We start from the raw sequence: 26,434 nt of genomic DNA, 5'->3' as shown, positions 1-26,434 counted from the left end.
CGCGTGCAAATATATCGTTAAACAAGGAAACGCGCAAGGGATATATTCGTTGGAAATCAATGAAAAAAACTATTATAAATTGAAACAAAAAGTATGCAAAAGAGCAGAGAAATAAAAATAGTCATCGACGGATTTTTTTTTTTTTTTCTTGATATACCTGGGCTGCGGTTGAGTTTTTGGATGCTTCTATATCGAAAATACCGCTTAATCATCGTCCCATAGAACCTGTTCGAATAGCACATCTCACGCACCAATACGCCTAAGAAAAAAGTATCTAGCATTTTCTCCGTTAAACGCGCGATTATACGCCGCTCATCTGCGTAAACTAAAAATTTTCCACTTAATTTTATCGTTTACTCAGTCGCTTTTTCGTTCCAATTAGCTGTTATTTATGATCGTAGGATACGCGGCAAATATCGAGTTCAATAGGAGAGACAATCGGTGTTCCATTCGGTGGTGTAACCTTCACAGTTACATCGTAAAATGAAATCCATCGCTTTAAGTTATAGATGTGCATTAAGACTTATCTTCGAGTGCTTTAGCGCCGCATTAAAAAGGATAAATGACAGTCTATATCGCGTGCAAATATTCGTTACATGTTTCACATTCATTATTTCCCGGCCGCGAATGTCCTGCTACGTAGTTTCGATACGATCTGGCGCGAGTAAATGGAGAGCCGAGTTACTCTTCTTCTGGCAACAACGACGTCTTAAGCTGCTTGGGTGCATTGTTGCTGCTAATGGGCCTGCAGCCACTTCGCAGCTACCGCTTGCAGCCTAATTATGATTTATAGTCCTCGTACCTACAGCATCGGGCATCGAATACCCTCTGACCAAGGTAACCTCGTAATCGTTGTCCTCCCACCAGTGTCCATGGGTTATTTGCGGGTATGGCTCAAGATCGTTCCGCGCCTTCGAAGGCGCGGACATCAATGACACATCGTGTCGAAACCCGTATTTATTCATTTATTTACATCATTATCGGGATATTATCACTCGGCGGTAAATAATTTCATTTTAATCGCGAACAAGTAAAGCGCATAAAAATATAGTACGCCGCAATAATTAAAGGTATTAACGTATCTTTTTTTTTTTTTTTTTTATTAAATGTATGACTTCGAAAGGATGAGCCATACAGTCGTTCAGGCTTTGCGAGGTATGCGTTACTCGCACGTTTACGCAAGTATATATTACGCGCGAGGATTTTTATAGGAAAAATAATAAAAAAAATATGTAGAATAAAAAAGAAATTAAGAGGTATCTCTTTTAAATATATTTTATTAAAACTTGTAGAAAAATTTTTGTTTACGCACGGAAAGATTTTTATCTGCTTCACATTAGACGTATTTAAATCAGTAAGGGGGGATCGGAAATCCCGCATCTCACGAGGACCGGAAATCCTTTCATCTTACTAGCACCGACAACATGAAGAGTCGGCGGCGTCGATGCGTTACAATGCGTCTCCCTGCACTCGCATACATTGGCGTCTTTCACGTTCGATTTAATACACGAATACTGCTAACGATGCCTACATTATAGAAACACGAGCCATCGTGGGCGATACGGCTCTCTAATGCACCGATCGGTCGTGACCCGAGCGAAATGTTTTTGTTGGGGCAGGGCGGGCGAGGATAGAAGGAAAGGGCGGATAAAACTGTAGGCAGATTTCAATATTTATAACTTATTGTTTCAAACTTACTGACACGGTAAAAAAAAAAAAGATCTTCTAGAAACGCCAGACGAATTTTATATATGTGTCTTTGTGAGGACTCGTTCTTCCTGTTGGTCTCTCGCGTTCGTTCGGCGAGATTAATTTCGATATCGAACCGCATTTTTTATTAGTTGCCATCAAAGCTTTTTTTTTAATATCTTTGAATAAGAATATTTTTTACATCTGTCTGTAGAAGAAATATATATATTTTCTTCTCTTTAAAATTGTTACAACCAATATTTTAAATATTTCATGTGCGTTTTTAGTATAAATAATTTAGCGTAAAATGCACAAACGTACATACCGCGTGCGGTAATCGATATAATTAATCAAATCATAAATTTTGCGATGGAAAGTCGAAGAAAGTGGGGAAGGAAGTAGAGGTAAAGTAAAGCGTACGGTAAAGCGAGAGAGTCGGCGAGTACCAAGAATCAAGAAAGAGTCAGTCGTGGTATCACTGAACCAGCCGTGTGATGTATGTCCCCGTCTTGTCGCCCGAGTCCGCGTGTCCGCATCAAGTTTATATCGCGGTAATCAAATCGCCCGGCATAAATTTCGTTTATGCACAGTTGTGCGCGTGAAAGTGACCACGGCGAAATTAGCCGAATCGAGAAAGAGGCGCGTCGGCCCGAACGTTTGTTTACACGTGTGCATTATGACATTTTATATGCATGTGTCGCGTATTTATCGTTTTACCCACACGATTGGGCTTATCGCGGAAGGAACGTAGCGCCTTTATCGGTAATCGAACGTTCAATTAAGATTAAACTGTTCCGTAAATAGCATCGAAGGTCCACGTTACACGTGCGCGTAGCTTATGAATTTTATTTCGTAGCCATTCGCACGTTAGAAATCTGGGAAATTACGATAATCAGAGGATATCATTAAAATTTTAGATTTACACTACGGGATTGTTTGAGATAATATTTCATTCTATATACCCGAGCTTATAAGATAACGTTTTTGGCAACAGCGGGGTACCCGGTCGCTCTTAAAACGTTTCTGATCTTTGTGCTCACTTTTCTACGTTGTCTCCTCTTTCCTCTCTCTTCTCCGCCGGGCCCCGCGTCTTCGCTGTCGTTTCCCTCTCACTTGGTTGCACGAGCGCAGCCCGTAAACGAGATAACGAGATCAAATTTATGGCACCAGATCCCCAACGAAAATATGATAATCGCAGCTAATGCCGAATACCGGGCAAGAAGAGGACCGGAGTTCCGCGAGACAGGCGACGCGGACAAGTGGGGACAATGATTTTGTCCTTTGCGCCCAATCGCTCCTTTCGAACCACTCAGAATCGTCCTTATTACCGAACAAAGAACGCCAGCCACGCAAACACGATATGTTCGTCAAACCTTCGTCCTCCTTAAAGACCATTCCGCAGGGCGTTGCCAAAAAATCTTTTTCTGCCGTATCATCGATTTAAACTAGATCTTCGGATAATTTCATTTTACCACGGTATCAAAATCAACTCCGATCTTTAGAAATTTTTCAAGCGACGGCGATTATAAATTAATCCGAATTTCGTGTAAACAGGCTCTATCGCGCCGGATCGCGCCTACCAATCAAGGTGCGCTTCTCGTTTGCCGACAGGTATTCTATCTCTGTTTCTCCTTTCCCAGGATTTTTTTTTCCTCTTATTTCTCTCTTATCTTTCTCCCGTTTTCTCTCGCTCTTTGCCGGGCCTCGCTTCCCTTTTCTTTTTTAATATCGCCGTGTATTTTATATTTCTGAAATCCTATCTGATCCTCGCGGACTGATTTATATGCACGATGATACACGCGTGCCGCCACTGCCAACGAGCGATGAAGCACCGAGGGAAAGAGAGAGAGAGAGAAGTCATCATATCTGAGGGAATCATCGGGCGACGCAAACAGAAAATAACTAGGTTACGTTTAGTTTTATTTGGCACTGCTCGTGGGAGGAAAGAGAAGAAGCTGCGAAGAGCGGCAAGATAGGAGAGACGAACGGGGGAATGGGAAGAAAACGGTCAGGGGACACGTTATTGTTCTTGGAATGATTCCAAATAAAGATTTCACCGCGGTTCACGATGTGTAGGAACCTGAATAATAAAATCCCGGCGATGGCACCGGTCTAACCCTAAGTTCAGTCCTGCTGCCGGTTAGCCGGCGGCTGCGTATACGGCGGCGAAGTAAAGTGTAAAGGTCGCGTCGCCGTAACAAATTGTCCCGCCTGGATTTACCTCAGTCGGCCGCTTTCGAGATATCAGAATGAAACGATTATCCGCGGTAGACGTTCTACTTGGAATCAGCCTCCTTTGTAGGCGCTCCTCCGCGACGCGCCCTTACACGAGCCGCCGCGGCACGTCACGAGATTCGGAGCCTTCGAGCGCGGTCTTCAAATCACGAGACTTCAGATCTGCGAGTGATAACACGCGATCGTCACGGTCGACTGCCGACCGTGCTGGCTTCCTACGAATCAAAAGCACCAAGGGAATAAAGTATGTACTCGACGGAAACGTCTGTTTCTATCATTTCTCTTGTTTCATCATTACGAGCGGAGTAGCTTTAAAAATAATCCGAGGCTTCTGTTAAGATAATTCACAAGTGTAGAATATCTCTCGCGGATCCTTCGTCGTATGAATAAAGGGCCGTACATCGTGCTAAGTCATTCTAGTTATCAGGTAGATAAGGGTCGCGAATGCCTGACCGTAGGGGAACGTAAAAACAATGTATAATATCCCCCAACGAGTAGCCGAGGGTACCGAGCCAGTGTAGGTGGCGGCAACGACGAGAAAGCCAGAGGGGGGGAAGGTGGGAGCACTCAATTCATCAAGGAGTCGACGGTACGTAATTTAAGACTGCTTTTAACTCTTGGGTGTCGCAATTTATGTGAGCTTCTTACAAAAGAATGGCGCTCTTTTCGCTCCCGTACACACCACCACGAGCCAACGAGCGGGCCATCGCCATCCGGAGCCCCGTCCACCTCTCGGTTACGGTGGCTGTACCACCCCCTAAAAACCAACCCTCCCTACGCCGCTCACTTCCGACATCCTGAGATCCGCCGGCGCGCAACGGTGCCGTTCGGCTTCCCGCATCGGTGGTGGTTTTCTGTTCGCAAGCGTGAACGATCTCGCATGTGTTGATACAGACGAGTTTTACTTTTCTCCCCGAGCAATTTGTCACAGATCAGGCGGGTTATAAATTTCCGCCGCGTTACCGCATTTGAGTTCACATCGTAATTATCGTTTATCGAAACAATCAACTCCGTTAATAAAACTTAAAAAATTTGATTCTAATATTTAAACAGATCGACGCGTTTACGAGAGCTGAAAAATGTCTCGGGAAATTACATACATTCGGCGTATAAAGCTTATCAGCTATTTCCGCGATCGACGATCTTTACGCGGAGCATTGTTATAAAGCGAGCACTCGTCTCAAAATACTTATTTACCGTAAAGAAGGCATCGTATGCGCAAATGAACCTCACGCGATCCTCGCGACAATTTTTTATCGAGCCAGGCGGAACGACGAGCTTGATTTACATTTGCGCGTTAAAGCAGCTTGAAATGTGCCGCGAGGAAAAGTGCTCGTCGTTCGTTCGTCGCGGGCGGATGGACATCGGCGAGAATTAATTGATCGTAATTCTCACGAGGTCGTATACATAATTAACGAGCGGATATACCACCTGTACCTACGCGAGCCCGCCGTCCTCCTCCAGCTAGCTGGCACGAACGGATCAAGTGAAGATTCTCCGCTGGACCCCGCCGAGCCGCGCCCGGTAGCTGTAAGAGGCGGCTCCGCTTCTCTGGACGTTATCAAATCATCGTTTGTTTACGCCTAATCCTTGAATTAATGATTAGGACACCCTTTCCACGTAGCATGATGCGACGGATCTTAAAGCTTGCCGCGCAGATGTTCTGTACCGGGTGTCCTTTTTTGAGTTGAGCGGGCTTCCCACTGATTTCTCGCCCGATAGAATTTAAGTATCAAAATAAATGCCACGCAGGTCCTAACAAAACGACAAGTTTGATAAAACAGCCTTTCTTTTAATTCCGATAACGACGTGGATTTATAACGATTGCTTTTTTTTTCTCTCTTTCTTTTTTTTTTTTTTTTTTTTGGGGGGGGGACTTCTCACAGCATTTTTCGGTCTTTATCTCTCTATATTTAAATGCTTGAAAGTTTTATTTTAAATCGCGTATGAATCTTTTTTTCCTGTATTTACGCATTTCTGTTCGCAATTTGATTTTGCATTTATACCAAACGCTTATACGTTCGTTCGTTCAAGTTACACGCAATCGGAGCTCGATTTTAAATAATCTCGCGAGGCATCGATTTCATACACGCGGCGACACGTTTATGAATCATCGGTGCTTCCGTTTCTCTTCAGAACGCATATAAATAGACTTAGGCACGTCGCGAAATCAATGAGCGGTGCGCCGTGCTGACGAACTCTCCACCCGTTACATCCTTCAAACTATACGTAGACTCGGTGGCCGGAATATATCCCCTTAATTATCCTATGTGTGCATTCTGAGTGTGAACTCTCCATTAATCATAGGAGAAGAGAAGGGTAGCCGTTGCTATAGCCCGAGCGATTTTAATTCAGACTGGCCGCTCCATATGTATTCTACGGTGCCCACGGGATCATTAGTAACCTTAGGTGGACACCTCCGAGTCGTTCTTCATTCTGATGATGCTACTGCCTCGGTATCCGCCGATCCACGCCGTCATTGGCGAACCGTGCCATCCTCGCGCCGCGTCGATCTTATATCGCAAACGCACGTCTGCAATTGACCGACGATCGGATTTTCTGCGAAAGCTTCGGTATCGCGAGCCGAGCGAAGACACAGCTGCTATGTTTAAATCACGTTTTTGAGCTCCATCTGCAATCACAAATAAATTTTGCGCACTGTTATATACGTCAGCGAATCAATCAGTGAATTACTGAATAATTAATAGTTTTAAATTAATAATAAAATACAAATATATCTGAAATAACTAGAGCAGAATTTAAAAAATAAGAGTACCGTAAATTTTTCATATAATTGTACTCGTCTAGTATAATCTTGCATGCAACGATTTACGTTCGGCATACATATATCGTTCGGCAGATAGGATGCACTCATGTGCCGTGGCGTTACGACCATTTCATGGTGAAATAACGTATAAAATGAACTGGCTATAAAGTCCGCAGCTAACCGGGCAACGCGACCAAGTTATTCGTACTTCGGCTCGACTATGTTTGTAACGCGTATATCCTATAATTTGACACTCTCCGCCTTCGCCGGGCAATGTAACCTTCGCCCGTATATTGAACGTATATCAGTATAATCCGTCTTATAAAACTAAATCTAGATTCTCCACGACGCTCCGAGCGAATATAACCGTGAGAATTTTCGATGGATCGCTTAATAAAATTGCATTCTGCAATATTGACGAAGCCTCGTCTACTTATACAAAATATAATACTAATCGTACATCAAGTACTGCAATTACATTACGTTTACATTACTCGATTGCATCTTTAAAAAATTACAAAACGCGCATATATATTAAAAAAAAAATATTAAATTGCGAAAAAAATTTTTTTTTATATATCTTTGATAATTTTTTTTTTTACGCGCAATCATAAAATCAAGTATTACATATATTCCCCGTGACAGAGTTGAATTCAATTTATCTGCATAAGAGAGCCGATACGTTCTATCCATATTCAATATTATACAATTTTATCGCCGCGGTCGATCTTCTATAATCCACGCATATCGCGCACAGCCTTTAGCGATAACGTCATCGTCGTTCGGTCGTCGCGGGATGGAAACGCGTGAGGTTCTAATATTCTCGTGAGATCTCCTGGAGGCAGTTCACCGCATAAGAGAAGGGATACGGTTGATTCGCCGCACGGTCCTCTCCGTGTCGGCGGCCACCCGCGGATATAGCCTAGGGCATTGGGCTGCCGTCGATACATCCTCGTCGATACGGACACGTGTTGGCCGACACCACGTCCTCCTCCGCCGGTTCCCTCCCCCTATACTCGTAAACATACAATGCACGCGGCCCGTGTGCGATATTACACGCGGCGCGGCCACGGCGCGTTATGCTCCGTAACAGCGTTCAGAGGCGCAGGCTAAACGCATTCGTGACTTTTTAAAAATGTTGCGATTACGTCACGACACGCACGGTGCCTCGGGCTGGCTGGGCCTCATTAGTCCGGCCAATCGGTCTTTGTTTCTCCGAGTCGCGGAAGAGGGTGGAAACAAAAGCGATCCGCGGGCGGCGAGATCAAAAGGTGCTCTCGGAAGTGTCTCTGGCGATACGAGGCCGGCTTACAAAGGGTGCGCAAGGTGTTCAATTTTGATGAACCGAGCAGTACTTTCCGTATTGACATTTTCTTTTTGTTCCTCGCCTCTAACGCTAACGTCGACGTGAGTTTACGCTCCTCAAACGGAAGCTGTGACTCACGACTTATACGTCACGCGATCGTTCTCGAAAAACGCGTAACTAACGGCGCGATATGTTTGAGATAAGTCGAAACGCATAACGAGCACATCTCGGAGATTGCCGATAGAGACGCGCGGTTCCGCAGCAACGAGGTAGTCTATATTTTCAGGGCGTTCAAAGGTCCACCGACGCGAGAGATCATCAGGTGCAATAGCTCATTGACGCGTTGCGTCAGGAGCTCTGCAAGGACGGCCGAAGGTTGCGACCACGGGCGAAATCTATATAATCGATTCTGATTGCATTGAAGCCCGGTAGTAGTGGCGTTGATTGGCGCATTCATAAATATCCATTAGTGGACAATGTCGGTAATGATCGAGCGTGCGGGCTACGCCCTGCCGGGCTGAAGGGCTTCTGGTAGCTCTCTTCTGGTAGCTTTCGTAGCTGAGAAACAAGACTCGATCGTAGCACGCCATCCGTCTGCATCTCGACGTTTCGGTTCTTTCTTTCTTTTTTTTTCTTTTTTTTTTTTACCCTTCCATAGGTGTATCTTTTTTTTTTCTCCCTCGTCTCCCCTTCCGCCCCCTCATTCCCAGCATCTTCCATCCTTTCTCTCTTTCGACTTGGTCGTCTCGTTGGAATGCCTGCCGGATGAACGCATTCGATTTCGGGCTATAATATATCGGGTGACCTTCGATCGACGATGGGCGTAGAAAATGAGCAACGGTCGGGGCCTCGGCCCAAGGCCTCGGCTTCGACGGATGCATTGGTCGTCGATGTCCGAATTTAACCTAACGAATGTGGGATTACTGTTTCATTAATCCTTTTAGCATATCTTATAAGATATATTACAGATCGCGTCGTGAGATCAAACGATAACGCCCACGGAATTCCAATACGATTTCACAGTTATCAATGCCGAGTTGCCGTGAATTCGTTTAACACCCTTTTTCAAAAAGTGTCTTTATTTTCGAAAATAAAGCGGACGACGACTTGCTCTCCGGCGTGAGCTCGAAATAAAATCCGATCGCAGGGGACACGGGCAACGGAGATGTCGATAAGTGATACACTATATTTTTAAAGTTGCATCAGCATAACTGCGACGTGACAATTACGCGCGAATATTGAGGGGAAACATCGATTAGCGATGGGATCAGATTTACGATTGCGATTCAATCAGATTCTCCGCGTGGAACTGGTTGTATCGTTCGTACCAATTAGAAAACTCGTTTCCGGACCGGCGAAGATAGCGGTCGCGATCGTTTCTGATCTTGATTCGCAATTAGTTCCGCCGTTGCCTCGCTAATGCTTCGGCTCGTTAAAATTTATCCCATTTTTATGCAATAAGCAGTTTACTATACCATATTGTAGCCACTGGCTGATCCGTCGGATAAACCCGACAGTTTATATTCTCTCGAAGAAACGAACGTATTTTTCGGCGATTTTTTTTGGTGCGTTATCTCATCGCCTTTGTGAAAACAGGCGAGAGCGAGTTTTACAACCCACTTACACCTAGCCACGAAAGATCCGCCGCGCTTCTTTTATGCGTGACATAATTTTCGATAAAGGCGACAAAATCGCCCGACGAGATCGATTTGCATTCGAGAGAACAGGCAGGCCCGTTAATTGGAATATATGCATGTTTCTTATATTAAACTATTGCGAGCGATCAGAAAACTTTATATGCGCATAATTAACAAATACACACTTCCTATTTTTTGTAACTAATTATTAAATAATTTCGTACGTCTATGAAATGCGGCGAAAAGCAGACGATTAAAAAAAAAATAAAATAAAATAAATAACAAATACAAAATTAAATTGCAGCGATTGGCGAACGTCGGAATTATTTGACGTTTCGTTTGCTCGGTGGAACGTAAAAAGAGACACGCGGCGCTTCCGATGTTTTCACACTCGTTCTCCTCTACAACAGCGGCTTCTAATCTTACAACCGATTGATATGACGCTGCGAGATCGGGCATTGGCGCGAAACGCGTGAATCGCTCGGGCGATGCGCTGCGAGGAAGATTTTCAGGTCTGCTAGATGAGAAAACCAGTCCCTTCGATAGGTTCTGACCCCTTCGCATCTCCGCGGTCCCCTCTAATCTGCCGGGGTACAAATCCACGCACCCACACGCGCGCGATGCACGATTCGTAGACCCGCGACTACGGCGGACACGCACACACCATGGGGCCTGGCTCTAACAATGGGGGAGTTACCTGTTGAGCATACAGACAGGTGACACCCCGCGTCTTTTATTCCGTATATCCGTTGCGTCGTATTTTATCGGTTGGAAAGTTTGATTTCTCGTAACGGCGGGAGTTACAATAAAAATCCGTCGCCGGCTCCCACGCCGATCAGCAGTCAAGAGCGGGACCGGATTACTTTCATAAATTTTCCCTCCGCTGACGCGACCGCATTCGTCGATCGCGCATCGTCGAGGATGAGTAATCCGGAGGTGGTATTGTGCGCGACGTACGTGTGTAGGCACCGCTTTGAACAATTGAAAAGAAAAAGCTTGGAAAATTCGTAGGGCGCGAAAAAAGAACTGATATCTTTCATGAGCCATATGTGTGATTAATTAGGATGTAATTTTCGAAGTAATCGTACAATTTTTTTAATTTTCTTGTGTGTACGAGTGTACACGATTCGTAAGTATTCGCGTGACAGACTTGTAGGATTAATTTTCCGGATCGGAAGGGTTTTTTTTATGTCGGTTTTATTTATCGTGAATAATTTTCCAATATAAATTAGCGTAAAATTAAAAATTGAGCATTATGTGTCGAGGGGTTGACTGGATGTTCGTGGGCGGGCTGTTTTCGATGCTGGAGATTTCCGAAAACTTAGCATACTCGTTCGAAGCGTCGTCGCGGCGAGTATAAATTAGAATCGATCAACCTCGCTTTTCCAAACTTTCTCCAGATTAGCATCACGTCTGGCAGTTATAATTTGTGAGTGACCCCCGCTGAGGCACGAACCGAGAGCTAGGCGTATTCCGGGCCTTTCCGAACGAAACATCACGCGGACAGTACCCTCGTCAATATCGATACACTCACCCAGATCCTACATATTGGAGTGCCCTACGAAATTGGAGTCGAACTTCTCACGGATGCCAGTCGTGGACCAAATTAAAATCCTGTCAGAATAATAATACCACGCTAACATTCCTTTGGGATTCCGTATCTTTACTCGCGCGCCTTTAATAAATTCCTATGATAATTTGCTGTATTTAAAAAATTGTAAAAACGATCTCGGGTGACTAAAGCTGCATTGTTGAATAGTTTTAAGACTTTAAATTAAAATTTGTTTAACGATAACTTTGCTTTACCGCCTTTTTTTTTTTCTTTTTCTTTTCTTTCTTTACTTTCTTTTAAAAGAAAGTTATTTTTGTACGTATCAAGTGATTCTGCAGTAGTAGTTATTTAACGAGTAACCGCGCTCTGTCTTTGAACTAAAATTTCATTGCGCTTTGCACCGGATAAAACAGCAAGTGCGCTAATAGAACATTTAAGCAAGGGAATGCGCGTCGAATATTCGTCACGCGCTGAGCTGTTGCGTGAGCGAGGGAAGAGATAGGAAGCGCTGGGGTGGGAGTAGCCGGAAAGGTAGCGAAGGTGCGAGCGCGTGGACTGTGCATCTCCTCTCTCTCTGTTCTTCCTTCCGGTGGCCGAGCACGCAGCACGTGGCGGAGAGCCGTTTCCTTCTTATCGGAAGTGATACGCGTGTTCGGTGATGCGGAGATGTATCCCAGCATGATTAGACTTCCTCAACATTTTTAAGAAATATTTTATAAGATATAGATAAATATATTTTTAAATACTTTTTTGAAAAAATACTTTAAATTCGCGTGTAAAAATTATATTGCAAATCAATAATTGGTATTTTATACATGTTTTTCATTTTAGTCGTTTATTTGTATGTTACAGAATACTATCTATCATCCCACCATCTTCTGAAGCTGAACTCCGCTGTCTCATCGACGGTAAGTAAGATTTTTTTTAGCGAAGTAACGAATTTACGATTAAAACTCGTAGATTCGTTGCGCGCAATAGAGTAGCGTAGTGTAGTGTAGAATAATGTAGTGTAGAAATGGCAAGACGCTTCGTATTTTTCGACTGCTTACAGGGTAGTCGATACTCTCAACCACTTTCCGTTTTGTTTTAAAATTCCGTTAAATAAAAATATATATCGTTTTATAATTCCGCTACGTATTATAATAAAAATTTAATTGCTTAATATCCGACAATAAAATAAATTAAAAGAGTAGCAGAGAGAATAATCCCTGATAATTATGAAACGCGTAATACTTTGCTTATATAAAAAGAAAAAAGAATCGCTTTATTTCTGCCAATTCGGCGATTCACCGGATTAATATTTTATATCTTTGAGAACATCTGGATGGACCCGTCTGTGGGAGGGAACAATAGATTGAGAAACACAAAGAAATATAAAAAAGAGGAAACTATTGAGCGAAAGAAATTAACTGCGAAACAATTTATTTCAATTCCAAATACATCGAAAACGTAACATTCTTATCGCTTGCTTCATCGATTCCGATAGATCTCCTCGATCAGTCTTTCGAAGTCATTGAAACGATTCTAAAATCGCGATGCCCGCCCAAGCTAGCCCCGCTGGCAGCGAGTATAAAAGTTACGCAGGTGCTCCGGATAATCCGCTTCACGGTTGCATTTCCGGGAGAAACTACACGCGGCAATCTTCCACGAAGTAGCCCCGAGATTCTTCCCTGAAACGATCGGTGCGTATGGCTGGCGATAAAGCCGTATGTACCGCGGTGCTCCATATATTACGCGGATCGTAATCGGTCGTACGGAGATTACGGACGAAACCGCATAATCCATGCGCGGCTCCTTTCCAAGACTATACCGGGGTGTACTCGTCTTATTTAATGATTCAACGAAGAGGGGAAAAAAAAAAAAAAAATGCGGTTTTTTCTCGTTGGCTTCCTCCCACATCGGACGCAATGAATTACGTACAACAATATTTTAATAATAAAAGTATCGCCATGCTTAGCGAAGAACGTAGTGTTGCGTAAGTAAACCAATATGGTCTTAGGGAAAATTTCTCTTTTACGCGGCTCAAGTGAGAGACGAGGAAAATTGTAGATATATATTTCGCGGCGATCGCGTCGAACAGCGGAATTTCGCGTTTCTTCCCGCGTCATTCACGAGACGATCAAAGTTCAACCTCCATAATCTGGCCTAATCATGGCCCGGTGCCCCCGCGCCTCGACTCGCTAACTTCTGTGACGTGTGCCAAGTCGCGGCGGGTTGCGCGGATCCAAGAGGGGGTGGCGGGGTGGTAGAACGCAGGATGAAGGGGAGAGCGAGAGGTGGTATCAGTATCGCTCCGAGTAGGTTGCCAGGCGGGAATAAACCGTTTATCCCATATTATAATTAGTTAAATTCTTCGGGACGTGGAGGTGTCTTTACACGTCACTCAGCCCACTTCGCTTCCAGGCTCATCTACCCTCTCGCTCCACCTCTTACACCCCCTTTGCCCATCCTAGCCTCCTTCTTCTTCATCGCTCCCCTTTCCCGCCACGTCAGAGACGAGCCAGCCGTCCCGACTTAAGTCGTTCACCCGCCTCAGTCACGCGCGCAAGAGCTACGTAAGATATTAAACTATCTGAAAATTAGTTAAGTCTTGTTTAAAAGTTAATCCCGACCGGGCGAGTATTGGCCGCAGGCTAACAACGGAGGAAAATCGACACGGATCTTCGTCGCGAAAGAGTTGATTCGTACGCAAAAGTGTACGGTAGGGTTTAATTTATTCTGCAACATTTATCGAATGTTTCTTTATTTGATACAATAGTTTGAATAGTTGTAATAGATATCCATTTTTTTATTGCTTTAAAAAAAAATAAAAAATAAAAAAGAAACAAATATATGAAATAAAAATAATGAAATTAAATTTACATATCTCATAAAGGCTTAAAAAATAATCGAAGAAGAATGACAAATTGCTTGGGTCGACAGTTAGTTTAATTAATTAAATTTTGAAAAGCTCCTTAATCAGCGCGACTAAATATTCGCGTTAACAAGTGAATCTCGCAAAGAAGCTAAATGCGTTTGACACGTTAACGTCTGTTTTCTCGTCTTACACTCTTGCGAGAATCTGAAGGTGTACGCACGTCCCTTAAGGGCATGTTACAGTACTCTTCGAGCCACTTCAGATCCTCTCGCTCCGATACCTTCGCCCGTATCATTACGTATCTACCCTCGAACGAACTGATGCGTACCTTGTGCGTCTGCAGCGCGAGCGTTTCTCTGCCAGCCGCAGCGCATCGATGCGAGCTGAATAAAGCGTATATTTAAAATTTTCACTGGATGTATTTCCGTTTCTGCCTCAGGTGCGCGATACGGCCAGACAATGTTCCTGTTAACATAAACGTTGTAATTTGTCTAATGGAAGCGCATGATAAGAATATTATTTGCCTCTATACACCGTCATAAATTATGCATGCATTGCACTGGCATTTATGCAGGCTGCAGTAGTTAGAACTATAGATACAGAAGTCACCAGCGTGTACTTAACGTGAAACTTTGAATTAGGTTTAAGACCAAACACACGGAAGAAAACTCCGGGATTTACGTAACTCTTTAAGGTAACTGATTTCCCGGCGACAGTTCGCCGATGATTCTTTTGGATAATTTCCAAAGAAATATATCAAATACGCGTTTCAATTCTTGTTACATTCCTTTTTCGTCTTGTAAAGAAAATGCATTAGTTTCCGAGGATTCGGGGAGGGGAAAAAGTGCGATAGATTTCAAAAGTTTTTCCTGCGTTTTTCGAAGTATTGCGGGCGAATGATCCGCATGATTCGGTAAAGAATAGTGTCTTAGTCCCTTCGTTTTCTTGCCCTCCCATACACGCCCTTTTCCATCGACGTCAGGCCCGCTATAACTCGAACCAGGCGAAACAGAACGGGGCATACGAGCGACTCGCCGTGGCGGAATCTGTGTGTGGCCACGAAGGCATGTATAAATACGCGAGAAGAGCCACGTATAACAAGTTATGGCAGATAAATTTATAGCATCTCCAGTGAAACGCTATTACTTTAAATGCACCCCTCTACTCGGGCGAAAGAGCGATCCTCTTCGACCGCACGGTCTTTCCTTCTCTGTCCCTCGGCCGCCCCTTCCGCGAGGGCAGAACGGTCTCTATCGGCTTTTACGATTTTTAAATAGCCCGCGTGAACATTTCTGACGTCGTAGCGGTATGACAGCACGTGGCCGTACGCCTTTTGTCTCATGGTCGGCCGTTTCAATTCCTCAGCGGTTGGATGAAACGAATTAATAGCGCGCGGCGATTCTTTATGCACAGATAATTAGGCAATTAATCTTCTAGCCAGTAAAGTCACATGCCACTTGGTGCTTTATGATGTTTTCTTCCCGATAACTTGGGTGGAAACTTCTAAAGCTTCGCGCTAGTATTCTCACACGCCGCACTTTGGGGAAAAAAAAAAAAAATTAGCCCGCCTGACATTTAATATTACGACGATGAGTACTATATTGATTGCTGTATTTAATAAACTCCAATAATTCTTACTATAAAATTTCGTCAGGTATTATTGAAGATAAATTGTCGGAGTAACCAACATCTACGTCTCGCGCGCGAGTCGTGTCACGAAACACATTTGGCGATCAACGATCCGCGATCCCCGATCAATTAATCAAGTCGGCTTATGCGTCTTTTTGTGCATCATGATAATTGCACATAAATTTTTTGCCACGTCCCGGGACGGCGAGCGCCGTTTGCTCAACGCAGCGTGCGGTTTTATTAATTCTTTATCGTTATCGCATAGCTCAGTTGTTAATCGTTTTTTATTTTCATTTAATAACGACGATACGTCACGGGTAATGAGAGGAAAAAAAAACGAAATAAAAAAAAGAAAAAAAATAAAATTGTAAAAGACCCGAAATGCGAGAGACCGGGAAGTCTCCCGGGACGTACGGCTACCGGAAGCCGATTGGTGAAGTGACGTCGGCTCGATATCGATCGCGACGCGACCCAAGTAAGAACAAGGGCCTGACCACGGTGGGCCTTCTTCACGGCCGTGGTATGGTGTGCCCTATAAGAAGTGATCGTTACTCCACGCCGCCCTATAATCTACACGGGCTAATGACGTCCATTACGTTGCTGCGCGCCTCGGCCGCGCTTCGGACCGCTCGCGTCGTCCGCCTCGCTTGGCCACGGTCCCCGATACGCGACTCCGGTGGGTGCCGGCTTTGCAGAGAGCACAAGATACCCGCGGAATACGTAGACACGAGGCAGTCGTCGTTTGTACAGTTGCAGCCGCGGCACGATGAATTTCGCCACGCTTCCCGTCGCATTTTATTGGCGACGCGTTCAGGAATTCGACGCGCGAAAGTTCCCCTCCGCGAGTTGTTAGATTTTGCATTCGTAAAAAATTTTTTTTTTTATTAGGAATAACGATGTCCCAATCGCGCGAAGTACACCTTTTTTTCCTTCTTCAGTTAATTACCGTCTGTAGATTTCATGTATTTGACGACTGACACGCGTGCAGGAAGAGACGGAGGCTGACTGGTAATTAGCGCATCTGAACATTACGCGAAGATTCTCTTCGTTAAGATTCTCCGGTGATAATAAATCTCTGATTTATTATCCGGAACGTTTAACTTTTTACGAGGCGGGATAGCACTTTGGCCGAATCGAGATCTTCTGTGGCTCGGCGCCAGGCAGCTGTGGCAAAATTAATGTATATTTATGTACATTTTCGATCGTTTTTAAGTCGGCTAACGTCTTTCCTTTTCGCCAGGCCAGATCGAATAATTTCCAATGTTAACGTTAAATTTATCGGGCTTTCCCGGCGCAAATGTATGGAAATGACATTCGTGAAAATCGAACAAGTGGTCGGTGCCGTTTCAGCGAGTACGTTAAAGCAAACTTTCTTGAACGATGGGATCTTTATTCACCGAATAGCGTTGCAATTAACCGCAGCCGAGTGACTACATATGATAGGCTCATGTCGCGAAGTAGGTCGGCCGGAATATTGCGCGATCTGTCGACATTCAGAACTTTTCGAAAGGAGGGCATTTCTGCTTTGCTCTTCGTGCCAGTGTATTCATCTAGGCATCAATACAGCGCAAATAGTTCGAAAGTTCCAGTTTGCGCGCACGCACACGTGAAATACGTAAGCTTTGCACACACGGCATGGCGAGGTATGTGCGGTCACGTCCCTTGAACTGGCGTAGTTTCGTTGCGGAGCGCGTAGCCGTGGAATTTGTTCGAGTATAGTAAATACCCGCTGCTGTCCGGTCCGATAAAATGAAAAGGATAAAGAGGAAGACGCGACACGCACGCTTCGAAACTAATTCGTCGCGCGAATCTCGTGCGTAAGCAAAGTCGCCGCGCTCCGTATTAATTTGCAGAAGCGACTGTTATCAAGGGAAATGTAATAAACGGACGCAATTAATACGCTTAATTTTATTAGATAATTAAAAAAAAAGATTTTTTTTTCTTTTACACTAAAAGACAACAGGCCGGGTATAAATTTTTATTTTAAACTGCCTTTTGGCAGCCGAAAACGTGTGCGTGCACCCTGTCGATTCGCGGTAGGAAAGGGGACAAGAGGGGTGAACATCAAACAGGCGAGAAATGCGGAAGAAAGTGCTTCCTGTACTTTGGCACGATCGTGGATGGGCTGCGGTGAAAGGTTGGATGTTAGACAGCCTGGAAGAGTCCTTCCAGACCATTCTACATTGTAGGCGCGGGTAAAACGGGCGCAGCATACGATACGCCTGTCTCCTCCTTGCCGATAAGTCGATGCGTGATTAGAGGGTGGCATTGTGCTTTGAGGGTTACCTGCCTTATCCCCGCGTCTTCTTCCTCTTCCTCTTGCCGTTCTGCCGGCAATAATTACAAGCGCGGCGCGGGAAGGCACCTCTTTGAGCTTATCGATTGCTCGGCATTAATAATTGCACGCCGAGGCTCGTTGGCTGCGAATAATCGCCCTGATCTGCTATCCGTCTCGTCGATCCTGTTATAATATTACCATTATGGTTTTACCGTCAAGTGCCCCTACACCGAACGCGTCTATGTAGTTACGCGCTTGTTTTGTATCAATTATCGATGTAAGGAGAGCGTTACTTGCGCGAAAGTCCGTTTATTAAAATAGGAAAGCAACGCTCTGCCCTCGTGGTTGCGTATATATTTTACACGAATTTCTATTTTTCTTTGCAACCTCCGCGGAGGAAATTCCAGAAATATGTATAGCTACTCGGGAGGCCCAAGCGTTTCGCTTTCACGATCGAAGATGTCGTGTTTACCGGATCTACCCTGCAGGTGTCCCCAGGTAAATCAAGTCGCGCCTAAAAGATAAAGAAGGAGAAAAAGAGGGTGAGAGAAGGATCCAAAAATAAAGTAGGATGTATGCAGCGTGAGAGAAAGAGAGAGAAGGAAGGAATGAGGGAGGAGGCGAACTCTGCCTCGCTCGTACTAAGAACGTATCGATATCCGTGTAACGATATCGCGTGTGCCATCGAAACCGATAAATAACCGACGGCCCGACATAAATCCCGTCTTCGCTCCTTATAAATCCGGCAACGGATAGCGCGACGGACAGTTTCATGCATTGGCCGCCGGATTTTACTAATTTTCTGTCGCGCACGGACTCGCCGCGCGCCATCGTCCGCCGCACAAAGGGAGATAAAGGGAAAGGATGCTTAAGCTTCGCAACTCTTCCTTCTACCTCCTATTCGGACTCTCTTTCTCGCGTCTCCCCCGCCGCCGCCCAACCCCTCGTCGAAGTTTTCTTTCTCTTTAGACAGACCCGGTCGTCCCGTCCTCGTCTCGCTTGCGCGTCAGGCCACGTGTACACGCGTAGGGAGTGGATGCACCGAGGCAATATATTTCTGGCATCCATTCCTCCTTCGCCTCGTTCATCCATTCATAATATGCATATGCTTTTGTCGTCCTGTCCCTGTTGGGCCCGTTTTTGTTGGGCCATTAGGAGCCTACGTATCAATTTTTCTTGTGCCCGCGACGCCACCACCGACGCCGCGTTCGACTCGCATCATCCCGCAACGGGGCAGAGATGTAAATTCGCGATTCATGCGTGGATCCTGCTATTCCGTCGTCTTGTAGGCTTGAAATGAGTTTTAAGAAGCGCGAGTTTCGTATCGTACGTACAACCGCTGTCCCACAGTTTTGTGACGTTTCCACGACGTCTGTCGCAATCTGTCGAATGACGATTCGTAATATTCGGCCTTTCCGGAGAAAGTATTCGATAGGCCAATTTTTTAGAGAGGTACGATAATGAATCGGGTTTACCTCCAACTAGCACAATTTTCTAATTGCTCGCGGTAATTAAGGGTTACCCGGAGGATCGTCTTTTACGGAGGAGCTACCGGGGAAAAATTACCTGGTAGATGCACCTTTCACTCCAATTCTTTACCACTTTCCCGACGTTTTGACCTTCGAGGTGCATCACGGAAGTAGTTTAATCGTAAATTAACTACAGCGCTGTAGATACTTAGCAGCTCTGTGCATCAAAACGTGTCTAATTAATCAAGAATTAATCTCTCTACGTAACGGAGCAGACACGGCGCGTTATAAAATTAAACAAATAATTAGTAACAATACTGTAAAACGCGACACTCTATTCATCGCGACGCAGGTTTATTGTACAGAATTCTAAATTGTTTCAAAATTGATCAAAAAAAAAAAAAAAAGAAAAAAGCTTGTTTTATTAGGATTAAAGTCGGCAGTGGCTAAGCTTAGCTGTTAGTGTATTTTATTTTCGAACAAATTAGTAATGTTTTACTCCTGTCCCATCTCGGGCGATTCCGGTGCGACTAAAAATGCAAAGGTTCGTGTCCAAACGTGTGGAATTACCGAAGCGAGGGAGAGCCTCCTCGAAATTCTCCTTGTATCTCGAGATTCGATCTCCCGAGACGAGCGAGCGCTGATTGCGTTGCCTTATGACTGTCTTTTTTTTTCTCTTCGATCCTCCCGCGGGGAAGCAAACCAGTATCGATATCCCCGAAGCGGGATCGCGTCGCTATTCCTCTCCGGGGGAAAGAAAGGATAAAACTTTATAACCCCGTAGAAAGGTAATGACTCTCAATAAACCATCGATCCGTATGCCTGCATCGGGAGCCCGCAGGACGTGTCGCGTAAGGACTCAATATAAACGGCCGAAAGGAGAGACGTGTAGATGCCGGGAGGCTTGCCGCGCCCAGGCCTCACGAACTCGGCTCGTAAAATAAATCGGTGACATCCTGGGAGGCTGGTTAGGCGATTTGTGTGACGGACAACGTTGCAGAGGAAGGGCCGGCGTTATGAAGACGTCACCAGCTAGCTCGCTCGTCTCGATCCCGCGAGATCGCTGTGCATCGGCAGATTCATTTGTCAGAGCGACGTCCGCGTCACGCGGTCGGAGGTCCTTCCACTTATGATCGACCTACCGATTTCTTTATCGGCGCCCACGACCTGATTGACTTATTATTATTCGTGAGGGGAACGATTTGACGAGTTCGTCAAAGTTGTCAGCATGCACGGGAGAATACACGGCGGAGAATAACTTACACAAAGATACTTTGAATGACAAAAGTCCATTGCAATTTAAGGCGAGGAAAATATATGCGTGTTAGAATTATCTTTATACAATGTGGATAATTTTTGAAATAATAGAAAAAAAAAGATATGTTAATTGAATGATTAGTTTTTATAATTTATTAAAAATATTAATAAATGTTACACGTAATATTTTTTTTTTTTATACGCTAATTCCGCGTTAAAGAATAACAGCAGATTCCACCGCGATGCTAAGATCTCGGGAGGTGGAATGTTACGCAACTACGTGGTCACGATTCACGATCGCAATGACATTACGTTCGTTGAAATATCATCACTTTCAGCTTAAAGATTTTTCGCATCGGCAAAGATTGCTTGAGATTACGTTGTCATAAATCACAAGGTAAAAAATACTTTTTCTTTTAACATTCGTGTGCAATAATAATTTCTAGTCTGACGATAAAGATCTGTATAATAGGAGACAAATGATCTCTCCACAATATCTGATACGACGCAATAATTTTCCTCGCCGTGGTTCAATACACAATTCTTGTAATACGACCGCGTGTGCCACCAGTACGCGTCCGCTACAAAGATAAATCCCGGCATCAATGGCGTATTAACTGGAAGTTAGAAATGCAATAAATTAAAAAGATAAGTCCTCGAAACTCAACGTATATTTTCCTGTTTATGTTCCTCTGCTGTTTTCGCAATTATAGCGCGTTAGCTTAGCTAAGAATGAATAATGGGACCAGATCAATCGCACCTAATGTGTACTCTCTGAACTGCTTGCGCACTAAAATGCATCAGCGTTTTCCCAAAATTAATAAAATACCGTGCAAAGTAAAAGCCATGAATATTAATGTGAAGTGTAAATCTCGCGGGCACGCCTGTATCTCTAAAAAGTTGTATCGATATGAAACCTGCCTTTACCTGCGCCGCGATGGCCCGATCCGCGAAAATATATTATTTTAAGATCAATGATCGGGAGACTCATAGCCGAACGATATCTAAAGCAATATGCGTGTATAGGATCACCTAAATCATAATTCAAAAAAGGGAGAGGCGAACAGAGAGGGAGTGCAGTGCGTCACCCATTGTCCAAAGGCGGGTGTGGTTTTGTCGTTGTTGGACCAACGCGTAGGATGGTCTACCTGGGTCTCATCGGACCCAGGAGAAGACCCGTCTCTCTAATGCTAATATAATCTCCGAAATTGTACGAAGGCGAGACATATCCTGTCGCTAAATTTTGCAGCCATAAATCCGCGGAGCACCGACGCGCAGACACATTTCTTAGCTCTTAATTGTGATAATAGACAGTTTCTGTTTTTTTTCTTTTTTATTTTTTTTTTCTACTATTATTACTTTCTTTTTTTTTTTTGCGAGAAGTCTTTCACGAAATAAAAAGAGAATTTATAATTTTTAGCTTCTCAAATAACGCAAAGAAAAAGTTCTAACTAATATTTATAGCTCAATTTCCATTTTATTTCATCGAGACATTTTCTTGCGACGTTATTTAATATCGTTTGTTAAAGAAATTTAAATTACATCGAGTAGCCCAATCTTGAGATATCGATCACGCATTATTAAAGACATTGACATTAAATTAATTCCGATACGTGATACGTAGTTTCATTTCTTTTCATTTCCCACCGAAGATGAATCGGGCATCAGAATGCGAGCGAGTCTAAACCGATGCCCTCCCCCTTTTTTTTTGTCTAAACGGCAATAAATTCTTGGATAATGCAGGCCGTCTCACGGCGTATCCCGGACGTCTCGGCGCGAGGGTGGTCAGGGGAGGGTCGGAGGGGAGATTGCGAGGGGAAAAGGATATTATTAATATTTCAGAATTTATAGGGTGACGGTATTAGATGTGAACCCTGCTATACGACCGCGGACGCGTTGTGAAAGCCGGCGTGAAGGATCCAATCACGCGACTACGCTGTCCGTTATGGCACATAAATTGATATTATGTACGGAACCGCGCGTGTTAGCAGCTCGATGTGCGGATGCATATATGCGGGTGTCTAACGCGAGAAAAAGGGAGCCCGCGAGTAAGTCTTTCTCTCGAGTCATCGAGCTGGTGTCAATTACAATTGCTGATTCGGGATTGATCGCATACGGGTGACGCTGGTAATCGTCATTAAAACCTCTTTGTGTGAACGAAGCACGTTTCACGATAAATTTTATGGGCATCGTTCGGTCCCTGCCTTTGAGGAGCAATGATTTCGGGTGGGAAACGTAGAGAACCGAGCACGAAGAGAGAAATTAAAAAATGAGAGAAATATATCACCCGAGATTTTTAATAAACGTGATTAACCATTGCGCTGATAAAAATATAAATTTTTTTTTTTTTAATTGATATTTGTAAGAATAAATTCAAGATATGGTATATTGCCATTTTAACAATAGCAGCTGAGGTAGTCGTGTGTCATATGTTGCTATGCACGTGACGATTATGTTAACGACGTCAGATACGTTTAACTGCCCGTGGCGACGCGTTTTCTGAACATCGGTCGCAGTGAACGCCGCGGACTTTTCTTCGTAGTGTGAATGCCATAAGCGCGATAAATTTCCCCTTCAGAAGCGACAGAGAGAATTCCAAAAGTTCTAGATTCAAAAGACAGCGAGGAACGAAAGCAACTGAGAGAACGAGAGAGAAAGAGAAACGAGGAGTAATGAATTATGCATGAAAGCTTCGATTCGCGGATTAAGCGAGCACAGCCCGTAGTTCTAGTGCCTATTCTTCGTTCTGGAAGGCAGAGGTAACCAACCGTAGTCCGTCCGTGGCGAATGTCGAAAGACTCGGTCCGTATAGAATAAAGTGGAATTGTCAAAGGGACGGAAATCCGTAGAAAAGATGACCAAAGCGATCCAGTTTCTTTTGAATAACTTCATCCTTGTTATCAATATTGTGAGGCGACGACTGGCTGCCCGTCGGCTCGCAGGAAATAATTAATTTGTACACCACGCCAACATCTTTCTGCCGCCGCGTTGCACACGACTCGCGCACACGCTCTCGCGTAATACGCGTCCTCTTTCGCCGCGAACGAATTATATGTAATTTTCGCGTCACAAAAGACGGCGTATCACTCGGCAAATAAATTACGGAATTTGAAGATAATTTTCTTTAGCGCGCGCGAGCTGCAATTATGTCAATTTAAATCGACACACGTAAAAATTTTGATTAATTTTTTATTTTTTTATTAATTTTTTTTCTCTTCGACAATTAATCTGCATATAAATCTATAATTATCGCGTTTACGTATCTGCATGTTTCTCCGAAAGTACCGGAAAGTTCGCCGAATTCTCGTACCTCCGGAGTTCCACGGAAACCGCGGCGCGAGGGCTCGCAGGTCGAGATTGCATTCTGGCACGTATGGTAGTTTCCAAGATGGGTATTTGATAGGATGCGGCCACGTAGGATACGTAAACGCGGCGTATACTCGGTAGATTAGGATGATATAATTACGACATTAACATAAGTCACCGGGCAGGTACAGTCGCGGAATAGTAATCGTGTCGAACACGTGTGCGCCGTCGTCATCGTTTGTTTCGTTTTAATGCAACTTTCGTTCCCTGACCGGCCGGGCGATTTCTCAGGTTCACGAGTGCTCAGTCAGGGTTAAGCCTCGACTTAAGTGACGAGATATTTATCGCGAGCTGGCGAGAAAATTTCGGGCGGGCGTTACCACCGCGCGGGGTCAACCACTGTTGGCTCGATCTCCCGCCGGCAATTTATTAATACATCCGTCATAAAATTGATTAAAATTCAAGAAAAAGACACGCGTGCAGATCCTCTTTGCATTAGAACCTTAATATATTATATTTTCATCCCGCATTTCTATTTCCGAATATAATAGAGATCAGAAATTATTCTGTCACGTAACAGACAGGTGAAATCGTAATTCAAATTAATCTCCATCGCGCTCATCAATTACTGATAAGTGTTTGAGGTTACAATTCGAGCGTCGTCAATTGTGCAATAATTTAATAGATTCATGTATTTTCAACGTCTACTTTAACAAATTTTACACTAGAATTTCTCAGCGAAATACATAATATATGTACCGAAGTAATCGATGACACTTCCTATCGTTTTATTCCGACGTGCAGTTTTGACACATGTTCCTCCGAGTCGTGAATACGGTGGGGCGGAGGGGGGAGGGGGAGAAAAAAATCTTAAGTGCGGCAAGGCGCGCTCTCTCATCAATCGTGAATTTCGATCACGCAGGCGGGGTCGACCCCAGAGGGCCTGCATTACGAAAGCCGCTGTCGGCCGCACTTCTCGGTCGCCGTCAAAAACCGATCGGTCGGTGACGCGGTGCCTTAAGATGCATCATAATTATCGTGGACCCCCTCCTCCCCCTTCCGTCCTTTCCTCGCCCGGCTTCGCTTGATCGCGCGGGTGGAATACGAAGCAGCTGGCTTTCCCTGTATCAGGTACGAACGTTTCTATTTATGGCCGCCGGCTCCCGGCCCCAACGAGTTATGATATTGTTTCGTCCGGTTCTCAGAATCTACGCGATCGGTGACTCGGATAAACCGCGGAGGGCGAGGTGGAGAAAGGGGGGAGGGGAAAAAATGAGGAGATAAAGTCGTCGCGAGCGAGAGGTACGTTCTGTATTTCGCCTCGGTGCGCGCCGAACGGAGAGGAGCCGTGAGCGAGAGAGAGACGTATAATTTTATTTCTTCATCAAACACGCGCGACCCGCCTATCTTTTATGATCGCTTGACCGCTTCATTAGTTTGCCGACTTTTCGAAGGTTTCAAGAGTAACCTTTTCACTGCCCGCGCGTTAACTCCGCTTGAATAACGCTATCGACACTCGCCAATAGCTCCGAATAATAAAACCATAACAGTCGATTACGAGGCATTTACATGAATATTCTATCAATGTTAGATTTTAATATGCGGCTTTCGTAACTCAGCCAGCTTAATCAGTTAGTGTTCGAGTTTAACTCTGTTGCTTGAAAAGCGAAACTTCCCGCTGCGAATTCCATGCGTTTCGTCAGTAGCGAATGGTCATTAATGCACCTAATAGATTTTCCTCATCAAGATTGCGTTTCTCGTGTTTGGTCATGGAACTCTTCTTCTCCGGTGCAGAGTCGCGTAAGAGCATAACAGAGAGTGAGAGAGAGGAGAGAGAAGAGGGGAAAGTTGACCCTCTCAAGAGTTGGCCGAGGTTAGTTATGGAGCCGACGGTCCCTACGCGCGGTTACAGAAGTATTTGAATGGCTGTCGGCCCTTGTAAGCTGTCAAAAAGTCAAAGGGAAACCACTAAAATCAGTTAGGGATCTCAACTATGCGCGAGAGCGAGAGCGAACGCGTGGAGACGACTCGCGCGAAGAGGAAAGGACGCGGTGGCTGTTTCCCTCGCGAGAAGGGAGACGTTCCCCGTGCCCAAACGCGAAGAGAAGAACGAGGAGAGATAGGAGACACGAGCCCGAACGCGGGAAGTTTATGGAAATATCTTCGACGACCGTTATGTACGTCTCGCCTATTTTCGTGACCAAACGTTTATTAGCCGCATTTTGTTCCCGAGACAATAGCCGTTCAGCCTCTCTTTTTTTATGGTCGCGCCGATATCTCGGCCAAGGAATTACTTTAATACAATGTGATACATTAAAAAATAAAACAAAATAATGAATTTTCGTAAGAATTTTATTTTTTATCACATTACAAATATTTTGCAAGATACAATTAATTTTAATAATGAAGCGATGAAAGGGATTAATTAATTTACGAGAGGGACCGCAACGGT

The 26,434-nt window shown here is 44.5% G+C and overlaps 1 long non-coding RNA gene across 2 annotated transcripts in view; it reads left to right on the top strand.

The window, feature by feature from the left end:
* The window catches only part of LOC139106361 (uncharacterized), a 187,581-nt gene that overhangs the window by 102,975 nt on the left and 58,172 nt on the right, over window positions 1–26,434 (top strand). For both annotated transcript variants that reach the window (XR_011546338.1, XR_011546339.1), the window contains exon 9: window positions 12,039–12,094. This is a non-coding gene — a long non-coding RNA (uncharacterized lncRNA). The remainder of the gene's footprint in view (window positions 1–12,038; window positions 12,095–26,434) is intronic.

The sequence above is a fragment of the Cardiocondyla obscurior genome, linkage group LG11 (genome assembly GCF_019399895.1).
Source record: "Cardiocondyla obscurior isolate alpha-2009 linkage group LG11, Cobs3.1, whole genome shotgun sequence".
NCBI classification, from domain to species: Eukaryota; Metazoa; Arthropoda; class Insecta; order Hymenoptera; family Formicidae; genus Cardiocondyla; species Cardiocondyla obscurior.
Note: the sequence above shows the minus strand (reverse complement) of the source record. Positions and strands in the feature narration are given on the sequence as shown.